At 57.9% G+C, this 12,500-nt stretch overlaps 2 non-coding genes and 1 pseudogene across 2 annotated transcripts; all 3 read left to right on the top strand.

The window, feature by feature from the left end:
- The first annotated feature begins 4,473 nt into the window (after window positions 1-4,473).
- Window positions 4,474-6,382, top strand: LOC124732374. Its single transcript, XR_007008661.1, has one exon. It is a non-coding gene; the product is annotated as a small subunit ribosomal RNA (ribosomal RNA).
- Window positions 6,383-6,734: 352 nt separating this feature from the next.
- On the top strand, window positions 6,735-6,889 carry LOC124732380. The gene has a single exon (XR_007008663.1). It is a non-coding gene; the product is annotated as a 5.8S ribosomal RNA (ribosomal RNA).
- Window positions 6,890-7,077: 188 nt separating this feature from the next.
- Window positions 7,078-12,500, top strand: part of LOC124732378 — a 7,965-nt pseudogene continuing 2,542 nt past the window's right edge.

Genomic DNA, 12,500 nt, shown 5'->3' on the forward strand with positions numbered 1-12,500 from the left:
TTCCCGCTGTCCCTATACATGAGCCGCGACCTGTACCACTTACGAGCGAGAGACGCGATCGCGTTGCTCACTGTACGGCGTCCGATACCGAGCCATCAGCATGTCGGTCCCCATGCGCGTTGCACTCGCACTCGCACTCGCAAAAACGTGGGGCAAATATATTACGCGGAAGAGTTATAACAGACCGAGCCCCACTGCATGGGGGGAGTCTTTGTCACTAATGTACACAGATAGAACATTGTGGACTGGAACCAGATTACCCGTACACACGGCGCTGATTAGTAATCAATGCAGAGCCATCAAACTACAGAAAATATATACAACTGTCCGTATACATGCTGAAAGAGTCTGCCCACAATGGGAACCACACGTCAGCCAGACACTCTGATCACGCACCACTCTCTGCTTCTAACAGGCGCACATACAATATGTAAGCACCAGCATGGAACAACATCCAGTGCATCCTCTCCGCCACATTACACAATCCACACTATCACAACCAGACCAGGAGGTCCATGCGGAAAATAGAATATCCCACCCTTTCGACATCCACCATTGCGCAGATAAGGCACCAACACCCACACATGTCCTATACAACGGTGCACCCAACATCACAATAGTACCTCCTGTCACAGCGCACAAACAATGACATGAGTCAAAGACACAGGTCTGACACAAGCATAGAATTGGAGCGCCGCCTCTAATAAGCCAAAGGTGCATCCTGACGTGACAAATCTCATCATGTCACAAGCATTCACTTACTATAATCACTATCAACGAACCTGCCGCCCCGCCCCCCCCCCCCCCCCCCACACCTTTCCTTACAACAACGTGTAACCTAACCTAACCCATGTTGTACCTTAACCTAACCCATGTTGTACCTTAACCTAACCCATGTTGTGCCTTAACCTAACCCATGTTGTGCCTTAACCTAACCCATGTTGTCCCCTAACCTAACCCAAGTTGTCCCCTAACCTAACCCATGTTGTCCCTTAACCTAACCCATGTTGTGCCTTAACCTAACCCATGTTGTGCCTTAACCTAACCCATGTTGTCCCCTAACCTAACCCATGTTGTCCCCTAACCTAACCCATGTTGTGCCTTAACCTAACCCATGTTGTCCCCTAACCTAACCCATGTTGTGCCTTAACCTAACCCATGTTGTCCCCTAACCTAACCCATGTTGTCCCCTAACCTAACCCATGTTGTCCCCTAACCTAACCCATGTTGTGCCTTAACCTAACCCATGTTGTGCCTTAACCTAACCCATGTTGTCCCCTAACCTAACCCAAGTTGTCCCCTAACCTAACCCATGTTGTCCCCTAACCTAACCCATGTTGTGCCTTAACCTAACCCATGTTGTGCCTTAACCTAACCCATGTTGTGCCTTAACCTAACCCATGTTGTCCCCTAACCTAACCCATGTTGTCCCCTAACCTAACCCATGTTGTGCCTTAACCTAACCCATGTTGTCCCCTAACCTAACCCATGTTGTGCCTTAACCTAACCCATGTTGTCCCCTAACCTAACCCATGTTGTCCCCTAACCTAACCCATGTTGTCCCCTAACCTAACCCATGTTGTGCCTTAACCTAACCCATGTTGTGCCTTAACCTAACCCATGTTGTCCCCTAACCTAACCCATGTTGTCCCCTAACCTAACCCATGTTGTCCCCTAACCTAACCCATGTTGTCCCCTAACCTAACCCATGTTGTCCCCTAACCTAACCCATGTTGTCCCCTAACCTAACCCATGTTGTCCCCTAACCTAACCCATGTTGTCCCCTAACCTAACCCATGTTGTCCCCTAACCTAACCCATGTTGTCCCCTAACCTAACCCATGTTGTGCCCTAACCTAACCCATGTTGTGCCCTAACCTAACCCATGTTGTGCCCTAACCTAACCCATGTTGTGCCTTAACCTAACCCATGTTGTCCCCTAACCTAACCCATGTTGTCCCCTAACCTAACCCATGTTGTCCCCTAACCTAACCCATGTTGTCCCCTAACCTAACCCATGTTGTGCCTTAACCTAACCCATGTTGTCCCCTAACCTAACCCATGTTGTCCCCTAACCTAACCCATGTTGTCCCCTAACCTAACCCATGTTGTCCCCTAACCTAACCCATGTTGTCCCCTAACCTAACCCATGTTGTCCCCTAACCTAACCCATGTTGTCCCCTAACCTAACCCATGTTGTGCCCTAACCTAACCCATGTTGTCCCCTAACCTAACCCATGTTGTGCCTTAACCTAACCCATGTTGTGCCTTAACCTAACCCATGTTGTCCCCTAACCTAACCCATGTTGTCCCCTAACCTAACCCATGTTGTGCCTTAACCTAACCCATGTTGTGCCGTAACCTAACCCATGTTGTGCCTTAACCTAACCCATGTTGTGCCTTAACCTAACCCATGTTGTGCCTTAACCTAACCCATGTTGTGCCTTAACCTAACCCATGTTGTGCCTTAACCTAACCCACGTTGTCCCCTAACGTAACCCACGTTGTCCCCTAACGTAACCCACGTTGTCCCCTAACGTAACCCACGTTGTCCCCTAACGTAACCCACGTTGTCCCCTAACGTAACCCACGTTGTCCCCTAACGTAACCCACGTTGTCCCCTAACGTAACCCACGTTGTCGCCTATCGTAACCCACGTTGTCGCCTAAACCTGCTCTGTAATTGTTATACGACTCGTTCAATTAGTGTAGTGTTGCCCACCCGCAACCCTCGCAATATAGTTCGCTACTCGCACTGCCCGCTCCCCTGTGTATCGCTTCATGTTAAACACCTTGCAAGTCTTGCTGACTTTCCACATGCTCCTGCTGTACACTGTAATGTGGATGGCAGCAGGGCGTACATGCCGCCCCCCCCCCCCCCCCCACCTCTCCCCACGTCCCCACCTTGCCCCCTGCCTTCGCAAGGTGGTTGGTGACAAGTTTGCATGTTCAATGCCCTTCGCATGCGACGTACGCAGGCTACGTTGTGGTGCGGCCTGTGTCAACTGTCCGCTGATGTCGTACGCGTGAACCACAATCTGTACTGCACATTCGTCCTTATGTACTGAATGATACATCGTGGCACATGTGTGACCGTACAACGACTGCGCCCAAAAACGGCGGACCATACAGTGCAAATATTGTGCACGCAGCTACGTGTCGTCTCCCTATGAGAGCTGGATTGCAGTGTGGTACGCCATAGAGACGTGTGGGAGGAACGGACGCCGTGGATGGCGATCAGCATGAGCTGTCTGTTGATGTATTCGGACCTAGTCGTCTCTCCTCACACACCGTGATGGCATGGTGCAGCGCGTTCCATATCTGCGACATGCTACAGAAGCCGGTTGACAGTCGTTCGAGCAATGGACATCGCATACGTACGGGGGCCACCTTCCACGTATTGTCTAGGCGTGCACATTTTGTTGCGTGTATGTGGGCAGACGTAGTGTGGCGTGACACCTGACACAGGCATGCAATAATGGTTGAAGTTGCAAATGGCGATGGACGCCTACGTTTTCTGGTGAAGTTACGCAAATGAAGAAATGGTAACCCGTTGTGGTGCGGTTGTTCTCGCTAGGGGTGAATCGGTGATGGCGACGATAGGTTGAGGTACTAACCGGTTGTTCCAGCGATACCCACCATGCCGACGAAACTGAACGGCATCTGGGTGTGAAGCGATACGCGGCGGTGGCTGGGTGGGACCGTCCCCGGCCGGTGAGGGGGCGCCTCCCGGCGTGCTGGCCGCGCGGTGCGTGGGCGCACGCGCTACAGCCGGCTGGTGGGGGCGGCCAGTGGCAGGCGCGCCGGCCGACGGACGCGGCAGGCGTCGCAGCTGCGCGCCGGCGCACCCTGCGCGCGGCGCCGTGCGGCCAAAGTAGGTCCTCGCGGGCCCGGTGCGAAGCGCGGTGGACATCTGCAGTGTGCTGGTCCGATTGAGGACTGTGTGCGTTGAGGATGCGCCGCCGCCCGGCGCTCGGCGCCGCGACGCCGTCTGCTGCTCGGTCGCCCCAGCGGTTCTCGCTGGTGGTTTGTATCGCAGCTGTGCGGATGTGTTGGCGTGTGCGCTGTGCTGGGAGAGTTCGCTTCGGCACCCAAGTGGGGCTTTTGTCCTTCTGTGGCGCTGGCGTTGGAGCTGCCGGTCACCGTAGGTGGCGCGTGTTGTCTCCCGCCGGCAATGCCACGACAGCACGCTCCCGGGCCTCTGTCGGCAGCGGCAAGCTCAGTTGGGAGCACGGGTGGTCGCACCGAAAGCGTCTACTCGCCTAACTCCGGGCGATTGCGCCTCTCTCGAACCCGACCAAGTACTTGGGACGGCGCTGCGCGCCGCCGGGACCTGAGAGGGTTTCGAGGTGTATTGTGCAGGGGAGCTCAGCCTCCTCCTGTTTGCAGAATGATTGAGCGGACGCTTGCGTGTTCGCGCGGGCCCCCGGGACACACTCCCGGGCGGCCGGCTGCTCAGCTCTAGTTGACGCAGCTCCCTGGTTGATCCTGCCAGTAGTCATATGCTTGTCTCAAAGATTAAGCCATGCATGTCTCAGTACAAGCCGCATTAAGGTGAAACCGCGAATGGCTCATTAAATCAGTTATGGTTCCTTAGATCGTACCCACGTTACTTGGATAACTGTGGTAATTCTAGAGCTAATACATGCAAACAGAGTCCCGACCAGAGATGGAAGGGACGCTTTTATTAGATCAAAACCAATCGGTCGGCTCGTCCGGTCCGTTTGCCTTGGTGACTCTGAATAACTTTGGGCTGATCGCACGGTCCTCGTACCGGCGACGCATCTTTCAAATGTCTGCCTTATCAACTGTCGATGGTAGGTTCTGCGCCTACCATGGTTGTAACGGGTAACGGGGAATCAGGGTTCGATTCCGGAGAGGGAGCCTGAGAAACGGCTACCACATCCAAGGAAGGCAGCAGGCGCGCAAATTACCCACTCCCGGCACGGGGAGGTAGTGACGAAAAATAACGATACGGGACTCATCCGAGGCCCCGTAATCGGAATGAGTACACTTTAAATCCTTTAACGAGTATCTATTGGAGGGCAAGTCTGGTGCCAGCAGCCGCGGTAATTCCAGCTCCAATAGCGTATATTAAAGTTGTTGCGGTTAAAAAGCTCGTAGTTGGATTTGTGTCCCACGCTGTTGGTTCACCGCCCGTCGGTGTTTAACTGGCATGTATCGTGGGACGTCCTGCCGGTGGGGCGAGCCGAAGGCGTGCGACCGCCCCGTGCGTGCTCGTGCGTCCCGAGGCGGACCCCGTTGAAATCCTACCAGGGTGCTCTTTATTGAGTGTCTCGGTGGGCCGGCACGTTTACTTTGAACAAATTAGAGTGCTTAAAGCAGGCAAGCCCGCCTGAATACTGTGTGCATGGAATAATGGAATAGGACCTCGGTTCTATTTTGTTGGTTTTCGGAACCCGAGGTAATGATTAATAGGGACAGGCGGGGGCATTCGTATTGCGACGTTAGAGGTGAAATTCTTGGATCGTCGCAAGACGAACAGAAGCGAAAGCATTTGCCAAGTATGTTTTCATTAATCAAGAACGAAAGTTAGAGGTTCGAAGGCGATCAGATACCGCCCTAGTTCTAACCATAAACGATGCCAGCCAGCGATCCGCCGCAGTTCCTCCGATGACTCGGCGGGCAGCCTCCGGGAAACCAAAGCTTTTGGGTTCCGGGGGAAGTATGGTTGCAAAGCTGAAACTTAAAGGAATTGACGGAAGGGCACCACCAGGAGTGGAGCCTGCGGCTTAATTTGACTCAACACGGGAAACCTCACCAGGCCCGGACACCGGAAGGATTGACAGATTGATAGCTCTTTCTTGATTCGGTGGGTGGTGGTGCATGGCCGTTCTTAGTTGGTGGAGCGATTTGTCTGGTTAATTCCGATAACGAACGAGACTCTAGCCTGCTAACTAGTCGCGTGACATCCTTCGTGCTGTCAGCGATTACTTTTCTTCTTAGAGGGACAGGCGGCTTCTAGCCGCACGAGATTGAGCAATAACAGGTCTGTGATGCCCTTAGATGTTCTGGGCCGCACGCGCGCTACACTGAAGGAATCAGCGTGTCTTCCTAGGCCGAAAGGTCGGGGTAACCCGCTGAACCTCCTTCGTGCTAGGGATTGGGGCTTGCAATTGTTCCCCATGAACGAGGAATTCCCAGTAAGCGCGAGTCATAAGCTCGCGTTGATTACGTCCCTGCCCTTTGTACACACCGCCCGTCGCTACTACCGATTGAATGATTTAGTGAGGTCTTCGGACTGGTACGCGGCATTGACTCTGTCGTTGCCGATGCTACCGGAAAGATGACCAAACTTGATCATTTAGAGGAAGTAAAAGTCGTAACAAGGTTTCCGTAGGTGAACCTGCGGAAGGATCATTACCGACTAGACTGCATGTCTTTCGATGTGCGTGTCGTGTCGCGCAACACGCTACCTGTACGGCTCGCAGTAGCCGTGCGCCGCGTGCGGAACCACGCGTGCCTCTCAAAACTAGCGGCAATGTTGTGTGGTACGAGCGCTGAAGCGCTGGAGCGGCTGGCCTGCGGCACCTGGCGCCTGGCGCCGGTTTTGAATGACTTTCGCCCGAGTGCCTGTCCGCTCCGGTGTGGAGCCGTACGACGCCCGTCGGCCGTGAGGCCGTTGGACACAGAACGCTGGAACAGGGGCCGCCACACGCCTCACTCCCGCCTATGCGACCGTCTCGAAAGAGACGGCGGAAACTTGAGAAAAGATCACCCAGGACGGTGGATCACTCGGCTCGTGGGTCGATGAAGAACGCAGCAAATTGCGCGTCGACATGTGAACTGCAGGACACATGAACATCGACGTTTCGAACGCACATTGCGGTCCATGGATTCCGTTCCCGGGCCACGTCTGGCTGAGGGTCGGCTACGTATACTGAAGCGCGCGGCGTTTGCCCCGCTTCGCAGACCTGGGAGTGTCGCGGCCGCCTGTGGGGCCGGCCGCGTCTCCTCAAACGTGCGATGCGCGCCCGTCGCCTGGCGGTTCGCATACCGGTACTTTCTCGGTAGCGTGCACAGCCGGCTGGCGGTGTGGCGTGCGACACCTCGTACAACGACCTCAGAGCAGGCGAGACTACCCGCTGAATTTAAGCATATTACTAAGCGGAGGAAAAGAAACTAACAAGGATTCCCCCAGTAGCGGCGAGCGAACAGGGAAGAGTCCAGCACCGAACCCCGCAGGCTGCCGCCTGTCGTGGCATGTGGTGTTTGGGAGGGTCCACTACCCCGACGCCTCGCGCCGAGCCCAAGTCCAACTTGAATGAGGCCACGGCCCGTAGAGGGTGCCAGGCCCGTAGCGGCCGGTGCGAGCGTCGGCGGGACCTCTCCTTCGAGTCGGGTTGCTTGAGAGTGCAGCTCCAAGTGGGTGGTAAACTCCATCTGAGACTAAATATGACCACGAGACCGATAGCGAACAAGTACCGTGAGGGAAAGTTGAAAAGAACTTTGAAGAGAGAGTTCAAAAGTACGTGAAACCGTTCTGGGGTAAACGTGAGAAGTCCGAAAGGTCGAACGGGTGAGATTCACGCCCATCCGGCCACTGGCCTCCGCCCTCGGCAGATGGGGCCGGCCGCCCGCGCGGAGCAATCCGCGGCGGGGTCGTGTCCGGTTGCCTTTCCACTCGCCGCGGGGTGGGGCCGTTCCGGTGTGCGGTGGGCCGCACTTCTCCCCTAGTAGGACGTCGCGACCCGCTGGGTGCCGGCCTACGGCCCGGGTGCGCAGCCTGTCCTTCCGCGGGCCTCGGTTCGCGTCTGTTGGGCAGAGCCCCGGTGTCCTGGCTGGCTGCCCGGCGGTATATCTGGAGGAGTCGATTCGCCCCTTTGGGCGCTCGGGCTCCCGGCAAGCGCGCGCGGTTCTTCCCGGATGACGGACCTACCTGGCCCGGCCCCGGACCCGCGCCGCTGTTGGCTCGGGATGCTCTCGGGCGGAATAATCGCTCCCGTCAGCGGCGCTTCAGCTTTGGACAATTTCACGACCCGTCTTGAAACACGGACCAAGGAGTCTAACATGTGCGCGAGTCATTGGGCTGTACGAAACCTAAAGGCGTAATGAAAGTGAAGGTCTCGCCTTGCGCGGGCCGAGGGAGGATGGGGCTTCCCCGCCCTTCACGGGGCGGCGGCCTCCGCACTCCCGGGGCGTCTCGTCCTCATTGCGAGGTGAGGCGCACCTAGAGCGTACACGTTGGGACCCGAAAGATGGTGAACTATGCCTGGCCAGGACGAAGTCAGGGGAAACCCTGATGGAGGTCCGTAGCGATTCTGACGTGCAAATCGATCGTCGGAGCTGGGTATAGGGGCGAAAGACTAATCGAACCATCTAGTAGCTGGTTCCCTCCGAAGTTTCCCTCAGGATAGCTGGTGCTCGTACGAGTCTCATCCGGTAAAGCGAATGATTAGAGGCCTTGGGGCCGAAACGACCTCAACCTATTCTCAAACTTTAAATGGGTGAGATCTCCGGCTTGCTTGATATGCTGAAGCCGCGAGCAAACGACTCGGATCGGAGTGCCAAGTGGGCCACTTTTGGTAAGCAGAACTGGCGCTGTGGGATGAACCAAACGCCGAGTTAAGGCGCCCGAATCGACGCTCATGGGAAACCATGAAAGGCGTTGGTTGCTTAAGACAGCAGGACGGTGGCCATGGAAGTCGGAATCCGCTAAGGAGTGTGTAACAACTCACCTGCCGAAGCAACTAGCCCTGAAAATGGATGGCGCTGAAGCGTCGTGCCTATACTCGGCCGTCAGTCTGGCAGTCATGGCCGGTCCTTGCGGCCGGCCGCGAAGCCCTGACGAGTAGGAGGGTCGCGGCGGTGGGCGCAGAAGGGTCTGGGCGTGAGCCTGCCTGGAGCCGCCGTCGGTGCAGATCTTGGTGGTAGTAGCAAATACTCCAGCGAGGCCCTGGAGGGCTGACGCGGAGAAGGGTTTCGTGTGAACAGCCGTTGCACACGAGTCAGTCGATCCTAAGCCCTAGGAGAAATCCGATGTTGATGGGGGCCGTCATAGCATGATGCGCTTTGTGCTGGCCCCCGTTGGGCGAAAGGGAATCCGGTTCCTATTCCGGAACCCGGCAGCGGAACCGATACAAGTCGGGCCCCTCTTTTAGAGATGCTCGTCGGGGTAACCCAAAAGGACCCGGAGACGCCGTCGGGAGATCGGGGAAGAGTTTTCTTTTCTGCATGAGCGTTCGAGTTCCCTGGAATCCTCTAGCAGGGAGATAGGGTTTGGAACGCGAAGAGCACCGCAGTTGCGGCGGTGTCCCGATCTTCCCCTCGGACCTTGAAAATCCGGGAGAGGGCCACGTGGAGGTGTCGCGCCGGTTCGTACCCATATCCGCAGCAGGTCTCCAAGGTGAAGAGCCTCTAGTCGATAGAATAATGTAGGTAAGGGAAGTCGGCAAATTGGATCCGTAACTTCGGGATAAGGATTGGCTCTGAGGATCGGGGCGTGTCGGGCTTGGTCGGGAAGTGGGTCAGCGCTAACGTGCCGGGCCTGGGCGAGGTGAGTGCCGTAGGGGTGCCGGTAAGTGCGGGCGTTTAGCGCGGGCGTGGTCTGCTCTCGCCGTTGGTCGGCCTCGTGCTGGCCGGCGGTGCAGGATGCGCGCGCCTGCGCGGCGTTCGCGCCCCGGTGCTTCAACCTGCGTGCAGGATCCGAGCTCGGTCCCGTGCCTTGGCCTCCCACGGATCTTCCTTGCTGCGAGGCCGCGTCCGCCTTAGCGTGCTCCTCCGGGGGCGCGCGGGTGCGCGGATTCTCTTCGGCCGCCATTCAACGATCAACTCAGAACTGGCACGGACTGGGGGAATCCGACTGTCTAATTAAAACAAAGCATTGCGATGGCCCTAGCGGGTGTTGACGCAATGTGATTTCTGCCCAGTGCTCTGAATGTCAACGTGAAGAAATTCAAGCAAGCGCGGGTAAACGGCGGGAGTAACTATGACTCTCTTAAGGTGGCCAAGTGGCGGCGGTGTGGCTGCATCCGGACTTGGCTTCTCGAAGTGCGGTCTTGATGTAGTCGTGCTGCTGCTGCGAGGTGCCTTCCTTGGGTTATAGTTACAGGGAGAGTGATGCGCAATACATGGGCCTAGCCCTCTTAGCCTCTCCTCTCCTGCGGTCTTCTCCCCTTCTCGTGGGCCCGCTGATTTCGCAGAGTGGAAGACCGCACCAGGGGCTTGGGGGGGTTACCAGCCCCCCCTCGCACTATCCCTTTTTTAGTTGGGGGCAGTAAGCAGAGAATAAGTGGTGGCCCTTCCGCTGAAGGTGCCACCCCAACTCCCCCAGCACCTAGCCGGCCAACCGGCCGTGCCGAAAATCTTGTAACTTTTGCAGCTATGTATACCTGTAGTGAGTGCCACCGCAGCTTTACAACCAAGAACGGTCTCGGGGTCCATCGCCGCCGCCAACATCTTGCGGCCGCCAACGCGGAGATCGTCACGGAGAGGCATCGCGCGAGGTGGACGGAGGAAGAAGTCCTGTCGCTCGCCAAGGCGGAGGCCGAACTGTTCCTTGAGAGGGACGCCCGGTTCTTCTTCGTCAATCAAGAACTCATCAGGATGTTCCCCGACCGAACGCTCGAGGCAATCAAGTGCCGACGGCGGCAAGCTGCCCACAAGCAGCTTGTCCGCCAATTCATGGAGGCGCTTGAGATCGGTCGGGGGGAAGAGCCGGCGTCCCGCCGGGGAGCAGCGAGCCCGCTGCCTGACGCGGGCGAGGCCGCTGCGCCGCCCGTCGACGCAGCCGAGGACTTCGCGGCCGACACCACCGGGCCGCCGCCGGAGGGGCCGACTGACGCCGCCATCTGGGAGCATCTGGCGGGGCTACCCGCTTCCGCCCAGCGTTTCTCTGCCCTGGATCGTGTCATAGGTCTGGGGCGGGGCACGCCGCCCGATGTCATCCTGGGCATGCTCCCGGATGCCCTTGCGTCGGTCGGGTCCAGAGGGGAGAGATCGATCACCAGGACACAGCGGCCGCGCCAACCATCGAAGCGGCCGCCTGCCGCGCCGCCGGCGCAGAAGCGCAAGCGGCGCCGCTGGGAGTACGCGAGAACGCAGGATGCCTTCCGACGGTCGCGTGCACGTTGCGTGCGCGGCCTCTTGGATGGCACCCTGCTCCAGCCGCCACCTGCCATCCCTGGTCTGCTGGACTTCTGGGCGGACCTCTTCACCAAGAAGCCCATCTCCACCGCGGGCTTCATTCGTGACCGCCTCCTCCCGCACTCAGAGCCTGTCGCTCTCGAGTGCATATGGGGGCCGGTCACACATGAGGAGGTCGCCGCCGCGTTGCCGCCCAGGGGATCAGCAGCCGGGCCGGACGGCCTTACCCCAGCGGAGTTGCGGCGCCTGCCGCACGAAGTCCTGGTGAAAGTGATGAATCTCTTCCTTCTGGCCCGCGCCCTTCCGGAACGCCTGCTTCGCGCGCGGACGTCCCTTCTCCCGAAAACGGCTGCACCAACATCCCCCGCTGACTTTCGCCCCATTACGGTCTGCTCGGTGTTGGCGCGGACCTTTCACAAGGTTCTCGCGTCACGCCTGATGCGCGCATGTGCTGTGGACGAACGTCAGCGGGCATTCATCCCTCGGGATGGGATGTTGGAAAATACCTTCATCTTGGACACTGCTCTCACCGACGCAGTTCGCTCCTGCCGCTCTGTCTTTGTGGCATCGATCGACGTATCTAAGGCATTCGATTCGGTAGATCATGCTGCCCTTCGCCCCGTGCTGAAGGCGCATGGCCTGCCGGATTGCTTTGTCGAGTATGTCGAGCGGTGCTACGAGGGCAGCACGACAGTGATAGCGGACGGCGCCGGCGTGGGCGTGTCTGTGCAGCCAGCACGGGGCGTTCGCCAGGGCGATCCCCTCTCCCCCCTCCTGTTCAACTTTGCGGTGGACTACGTTTTAGGCCAACTGCCCTCCCACATCGGAGCTCGGATCCTCGGTCGCAGAGTCAACGCTGCGGCCTTTGCAGATGACGTCTTGCTGTTTGCAGCGACCCCGAGGGGCTTGCAGTCCCTCATCGACGCAGCTACCGCAGCCCTCGCCCACCTGGGGCTGCAGATCAACGCCCGGAAGTGTTTCACCCTCGCCTTAGTCGCGTCAGGGCGCGAGAAGAAGGTGAAGGTGGACAGCAATGTCACCTTCACAGCAGGCAATACCACCATGCCTGCCCTGCGTGTGGGTGAAACCTTCCGGTACCTGGGGCTGCAATTTTCCACGGCGGGTCGCTGTGTCTTCAATCCACGTAGCCACCTGGTGGAGCAGCTTGACGTCATCTCCCGAGCTCCGCTGAAGCCGCAACAGCGCCTCCACGCTCTCACCAACGTACTTCTCCCTGGCCTGTACCACGGGCTGGCCCTCAGCCGCACCCGGGTGGGTGCATTGAAGTCGGCCGACGTCACCATCCGGGCCGCCGTCAGGAGATGGTTCCGCCTTCCGGCGGACACCCCCCTGGGATACTTCCATGCTCCTGTTGCCCAGGGGGGCCTCGGCATTC

This window comes from Schistocerca piceifrons, unplaced genomic scaffold (genome assembly GCF_021461385.2).
Source record: "Schistocerca piceifrons isolate TAMUIC-IGC-003096 unplaced genomic scaffold, iqSchPice1.1 HiC_scaffold_1339, whole genome shotgun sequence".
Lineage (NCBI taxonomy): Eukaryota > Metazoa > Arthropoda > Insecta > Orthoptera > Acrididae > Schistocerca > Schistocerca piceifrons.